Source organism: Coregonus clupeaformis, chromosome 37 (genome assembly GCF_020615455.1).
Source record: "Coregonus clupeaformis isolate EN_2021a chromosome 37, ASM2061545v1, whole genome shotgun sequence".
In the NCBI taxonomy this organism is placed as follows: domain Eukaryota; kingdom Metazoa; phylum Chordata; class Actinopteri; order Salmoniformes; family Salmonidae; genus Coregonus; species Coregonus clupeaformis.
This window is the reverse complement of record NC_059228.1, coordinates 35133897-35140110: the sequence shown is the minus strand read 5'-3', so window position 1 is coordinate 35140110 and position 6214 is coordinate 35133897. Positions and strand designations below refer to the sequence as shown.

Sequence of the window (6214 nt, the reverse complement as noted above, 5' to 3'; positions counted from 1 at the left end):
GGCTGCATTCCAACTCTGGACACTCTGGACTGCAAGCCCATGTAGAGCGAGTGAAGAGTTTAGGAGACGCACACCCTTCTGGTCTACCTTTGGCCTGCAGCCTACCACTCAAGATGTTTCATGTTTGTCTGGAAAGCTTTTGTTCTCCTATTTCCAATAATGTGGATGTATTCCTACAGCTACTGAAAAAGTTCATTGATAATCCTAGTACGATTTGGGTTTCTATCGTCATATACTATTGATCTGATTTGTTAATTTCCTTGTTGCAATATTGCAGATTTGCACAGGGGCTACACTTGAGGCAAGTTGATATGATAGATGATGGCATTGCACGGAGCTCAAGGACCCTGACAAGAATGACGAAAAGCCTGAGAAAGGTGAGAGGTGCATTGTGATTGTTACAGTCGGCGATCAACACAGAATTATGAGCAATTTTAACACTGAAAAGGCCACCAGCTTTGTTTACCTATATTCACTCTGATGACATTTTAGCTCACTTACAAACTGTATGTAAAAGGGTGTTTTTAATAATCAGGCTTTTGGGATATTTCATGCATTATTTACTGGACAGCTTAACGGGTCTCTCCAAGATTTTCAACATTTAGCTTGCTTTGCCACCCATCCCGACCAGTTTTTCCCACAGGTATTTAGGTTACTTGTCATGGTGGCAGGCCGGGAAGGGCAGCATGGCGCGACTGGGGAGTCTTGCACCACTGCTGCTGCCCTAATTTATTATCCTTGTGAGCCTACACTATTCAGGCAAATTAAATAAAAGCTCTTACAAATGTGTTTTGAGTACTGTTTTTAGAGCTGCAACTAACAACTATTTTATTAATCAATCTATCAGTTATTACTTTGATTACTCAATTTGTTTGAATTTTAAAAAGCCTGTTTTGCTGACTGAATATAGGCTGAGTGTTTTATCAAATATAAAACATGTTTACAGTGCATTACAGTGCAAATAGCAACAACAGACAAACTCAAACTCAGTTATTTTGTGACAACTTCCATTAAAGTGTATTGCCACATGAGACAGGAGCAGTGTCAGATCAAGATGATTTGGGACCCTAAGTGAGATTTGATTTCGGTACCCCTCCTATAGAAGTTGATGGTCATGCTTCCCTGGGACACTCAAGTCTTCTCATATCACTAACATTTGTCTTACCTCTCATTATTGAAGGTCTGCAACAAATCCCTGAAGAGGTTCAAGAGGAGGAAGGGTTTCCAAATTGGGTCAAGTTCTACACGGAGATTGGTGGTGATAGATGAATCCAAGTTCTCTCACAAGATAAAGGTATAGCATTATCCATTTTGATGTAGTAACATTCATTATCTGGGCTTGGGAAACGAGAGATAATTTGTTGATATATTTCACTTATGGTAATCAGTTGCCTTTTTAAAGTACTCCTCAGTAGATATACTGATATGGATAAAAAATAGAGGGCTTACCCATTTCACATACTGAATTATTTGATAAATTCATCTCTGTGCTCTTGGACACATTATCAGTGATGTTTCCTAGGATCATGTTTCGGTCTTTCAACATTATATAACTTCACCCATCAGACCTTAACTTGTGTCATAAGTGACATTATGCTAGTTCCCATGGATTTACTGACCCCCCCCCCCCCCCCATTGCAAGGTGTGACTAACCACTGGCCAACTCCCTGTCACAAAATAATGATATGCACTCTTTCCTATCTATCAGTACAATCGTGGAAGGATAGGGCCAACGTGGAGAAGACCGGGTTGGGTGTTTGGGATGATGGAAGTCAAACAGAACAGACAGCGCCCAGTTCTTAAAATGGTGGAAAACCGTTCACAGGAAACCTTAATCCTTATCATCAGACGACATGTGCGACGAGGTTCCATCATTCTGAGTGACTGCTGGAGAGAGTATGTCAGGTCTCTGAATAGGCTGGGTTACAATCACCAGACAGTCAACCACACAAACAACTTTGTGGAACCTCACACAGGATGTCACACACAACACATTGAAAGAGCGTGGCAGACAATAAAGGGACAGGTCTGGAGGCTAAGGGGCAATCGGACAAAAAAACATTTTAAAAAGCATCTCCATTTTATTCAGTGGATGTACTGGTTGGATAAAGAAAAGAACAAAGGAGTACTCTCTCAACTCTTCAAAGACATCCGATTAGTATATCAGCTGTAAGATTTTCACTCTTAGCATGCACCCCCAAGAGGAAATGTTTTGTCAAGACCATTCCAAGCTGTAAGAACAAATATTGTTTGTCACATAAGTAGGGTCAATGTTATCTTTCAAAAAAGAGCCTACTGTTTTGAACTATCCGAGTTATAACTGAGACCTTTCCATTTCCTTTCAATGTGAACAGAATACTTACAGATGAGTTGTTTGTTGCAAAGTGCCTATATACATCCAACCATCACTAATTTCAAGTGTGGTTGCATTTGTGAAAACATGCCAAACACTTGCCAGAAGGAGCCAGGAGTACCCGGTGCCGGGTACTTTGCTGCATCAATTTAAATAGCGGTCAGTACCGGCCCTTTAAATGCACGCAACCCCTGCAAGCTTTTTTTTTTGCCGAAAACAACAGAATCTCAACTTTTCATTTATATCAACCAATACGATGTCTTTGGAACTACGATCCTACAGCAAATCAATGTGTTTCATTCTTTTTACAGGGTTATAAGCATGTTTTGTTGCTATCAGTGTTTTTTGGGTCACTCCACGTAAAAATGTTTGATATCACATGAAACGGGAGACTGGATTCCATTGCTTCCAAACATATCACTGTCCGATCAACAGGCTATGCACCTACCATCAAGAAGGTGTATTACCACACTTCACCTACTACAATCAAAAACACGTTGTAATATAGTAACTACATATTAATTACATGAGTAAATAAAATGCGTTTCACTTTACATTAAGTTGCTTGTTATTGTGTAGAAACATTGTAGTTATGATACTTTTCTTTAAAATGACATTGTAATAACAAATATTGATATACCCTGCAAAATGTTTAATAATATTAAAAGTACATAGTAATTACACTTAAATATGCTGTAACAATTTTTCCTGGATTGAGATGAATGCCCATTGATCACAACTACAAGTACTGTATTGGGTGCCTGCCATAGTTGTAACATAGTAATAACTACATAGTAATTATATGAGCAATTCATGATGCATTTCACTTTACATTAAGTTTCTTGTTCCTGTGTAGAAACATTGTAGTTACGATGCTTTTCTTTATAACAACGTTGGTAGAGCATGGCGCTTGCAACGCCAGGGTTGTGGGTTCGTTTCCCAGGGGGGGCCAGTATGAAAATGTATGCACTCACTAACTGTAAGTCGCTCTGGATAAGAGCGTCTGCTAAATGACTAAAATGTAAATGTAAATGTAATAACTGACATTTTCATATATCCTGTGAAATATGTAATTGCATTGAAAGTACAGTGTAATTACACTTACAGGTGACGTAACAAATTGTATTCTACACTGAAGTGTATTTTCCCATTGATTGTAATAAAAAGGTTTACTCTACTGTGTTTCACTTTACTTGAAGCTGTTTGCTTATGAGTACATTAACTTTATACATTATATTACTTATATTACACCTTTGAAGCCAGGGAAATAAACCCTTACATCCCTTTTCAAAGGCAGATATAGTATTTACAAAAAGTTATACCATTACGTGTTTCACTTTACATTAAGTTGCTTGCTCCTGGGTAGGTACATTATAGTTACATGCATATCCATTGTAAATGCATTGCTCATACATTTAATTCAGTACATCCTTTAAGCCAAATAATATTGAAATACGATAACTGAAGCTGTAGTTAATGATAGGGTGTGCATTGTTACAACAGCTGACGGAGTCCTAGCCCAGCTTATCTTAGTGGTAGTGACTTCTGTAGTTACATGTAACAAGGTTACATATTTGGATGCATTGTTAACATGGTGCTACACAGGAGACTGCAAACATTGTAATTACAGAACGTGTTAGTTACATTTGGAACAAGACATCTTGTAATATAATAAATCATGAGTAATTACACGTGGAATAACCTCCAACAAGCTGATTTGTAATTACATATTCTTGTTCCATTTGTGTAATAATAATCACTAAACCCTTGTTACAGTGTAATTACATGGTGCTTACATGGAACTACTGTGTTATAAATACATGTATTTATTTAGTTACATATTAAGTAATGTATGCTTAAGGTAAAGTGTTACCGAATATTTTGTATAAAGATAAGCATTATATTGTTAGATTATATGAGCAGTGGTGTAAATTACTTAAGTAAAAATACTTTAAAGTACTACTTAAGTAGTTTTTTGGGGGGTATCTGTACTTTACTTTACTATTTATATTTTTGCCAACTTTTACTTTTACATCACTACATTCCTTAAGAAAATAATGTACTTCTTACTCCATACATTTTCCCTGACACCCAAAAGTACTCGTTACATTTTGACAAGAAAATGGTCCAATTCAAACACTTATCAAGAGAACATCGCTGGTCATCCCTACTGCCTCTGATCTGGTAGACTCATTAAACACAAATGCTCAGTTTGTAAATTATGTCTGAGTGTTGGAGTGGGCCCCTGGCTATCCATAAAAAAAGAAAGAAAAGAAAATAGTGCCGTCGGGCTTGCTTAATATATGGAATTTTAAATGATTTATACTTTTACTTTTGATACTTACAGTTGAAGTCGGAAGTTTACATACACTTAGGTTGGAGTCATTAAAACTCGTTTTTCAACCACTCCACTAATTTCTTGTTAACAAACTATAGTTTTGGCAAGTCGGTTAGGACATCTACTTTGTGTTTACAGACAGATTATTTCACTTATAATTCACTGTATCACAATTCCAGTGGGTCAGAAGTTTACATACACTAAGTTGACTGTGCCTTTAAACAGCTTGGAAAATTCCAGAAAATGATGTCATGGCTTTAGAAGCTTGTGATAGGCTAATTGACATAATTTGAGTCAATTGGAGGTGTACCTGTGGATGTATTTCAAGGCCTACCTTCAAACTCAATGCCTCTTTGCTTGACATCATGGGAAAATCCAAAGAAATCAGCCAAGACCTCCGAAAAATAATTGTAGACCTTCACAAGTCTGGTTCATCCAGACGCCTGAAAGTACCACGTTCATCTGTACAAACAATAGTACGGAAGTATAAACACCATGGGACCACGCAGCCGTCATACCGCTCAGGAAGGAGACCCGTTCTGTCTCCTAGAGATTAACATACTTTGGTGGGAAAAGTGCAAATCAATCTCAGAACAACAGCAAAGGACCTTGTGAAGATGCTGGAGGAAACAGGTACAGAAAGTATCTATATCCACAGTAAAACGAGTCCTATATCGTCATAACCTGAAAGCCCGCTCAGCAAGGAAGAATCCACTGCTCCAAAACCGCCATAAAAAATCCAGACTACGGTTTGCAACTGCACATGGGGACAAAGATCGTACTTTTTGTAGAAATGTCCTCTGGTCTGATGAAACAAAAATAGAACTGTTTGGCCATAATGACCATCGTTATGTTTGGAGGAAAAAGGGGGCCGCTTGCAAGCTGAAGAACACCATCCCAACCGTGAAGCACCGGGGTGGCAGCATCATGCTGTGGCGGTGCTTTGCTGCAGGAGGGACTGAGGCACTTCACAAAATAGATGGCATCATGAGGAAGGAAAATTACATGGGTATATTGAAGCAACATATCAAGACATCAGTCAGGAAGTTAAAGCTTGGTCGCAAATGGGTCTTCCAAATGGACAATGACCCCGAGCATACTTCCAGAGTTGTGGCAAATGGCTTAAGGACAACAAAGTCAAGGTATTGGAGTGGGCATCACAAAGCCCTGACCTCAATCCTATAGAACATTTGTGGGCAGAACTGAAAAAGCGTGTGCGAGCAAGGAGGCCTACAAACCTGACTCCGTTACATCAGCTCTGTCAGGAGGAATGGGCCAAAATTCACCCAACTTATTGTGGGAAGCTTGTGGAAGGCTACCCGAAATGTTTGACCCAAGTTAAACAATTGAAAGGCAATGCTACCAAATACTAATTGAGTGTATGTAAACTTCTGACCCACTGGGAATGTGATGCATGAAATAAAAGCTGAAATAAATCATTCTCTCTACAATTATTCTGACATTTCACATTCTTAAAACGACCTAAGACAGGGAATTTTTACTAGGACTAAATGTCAGGAATT

General features: G+C 38.4%; 1 long non-coding RNA gene across 1 annotated transcript; it reads left to right on the top strand.

The window, feature by feature from the left end:
* Nucleotides 1-257: 257 nt before the first annotated feature.
* LOC121538900 lies at nt 258-3308 on the top strand. The gene is made up of 3 exons (XR_005995283.2): nt 258-377; nt 1181-1294; nt 1709-3308. It is a non-coding gene; the product is annotated as an uncharacterized LOC121538900 (long non-coding RNA).
* Nucleotides 3309-6214: the final 2906 nt, after the last annotated feature.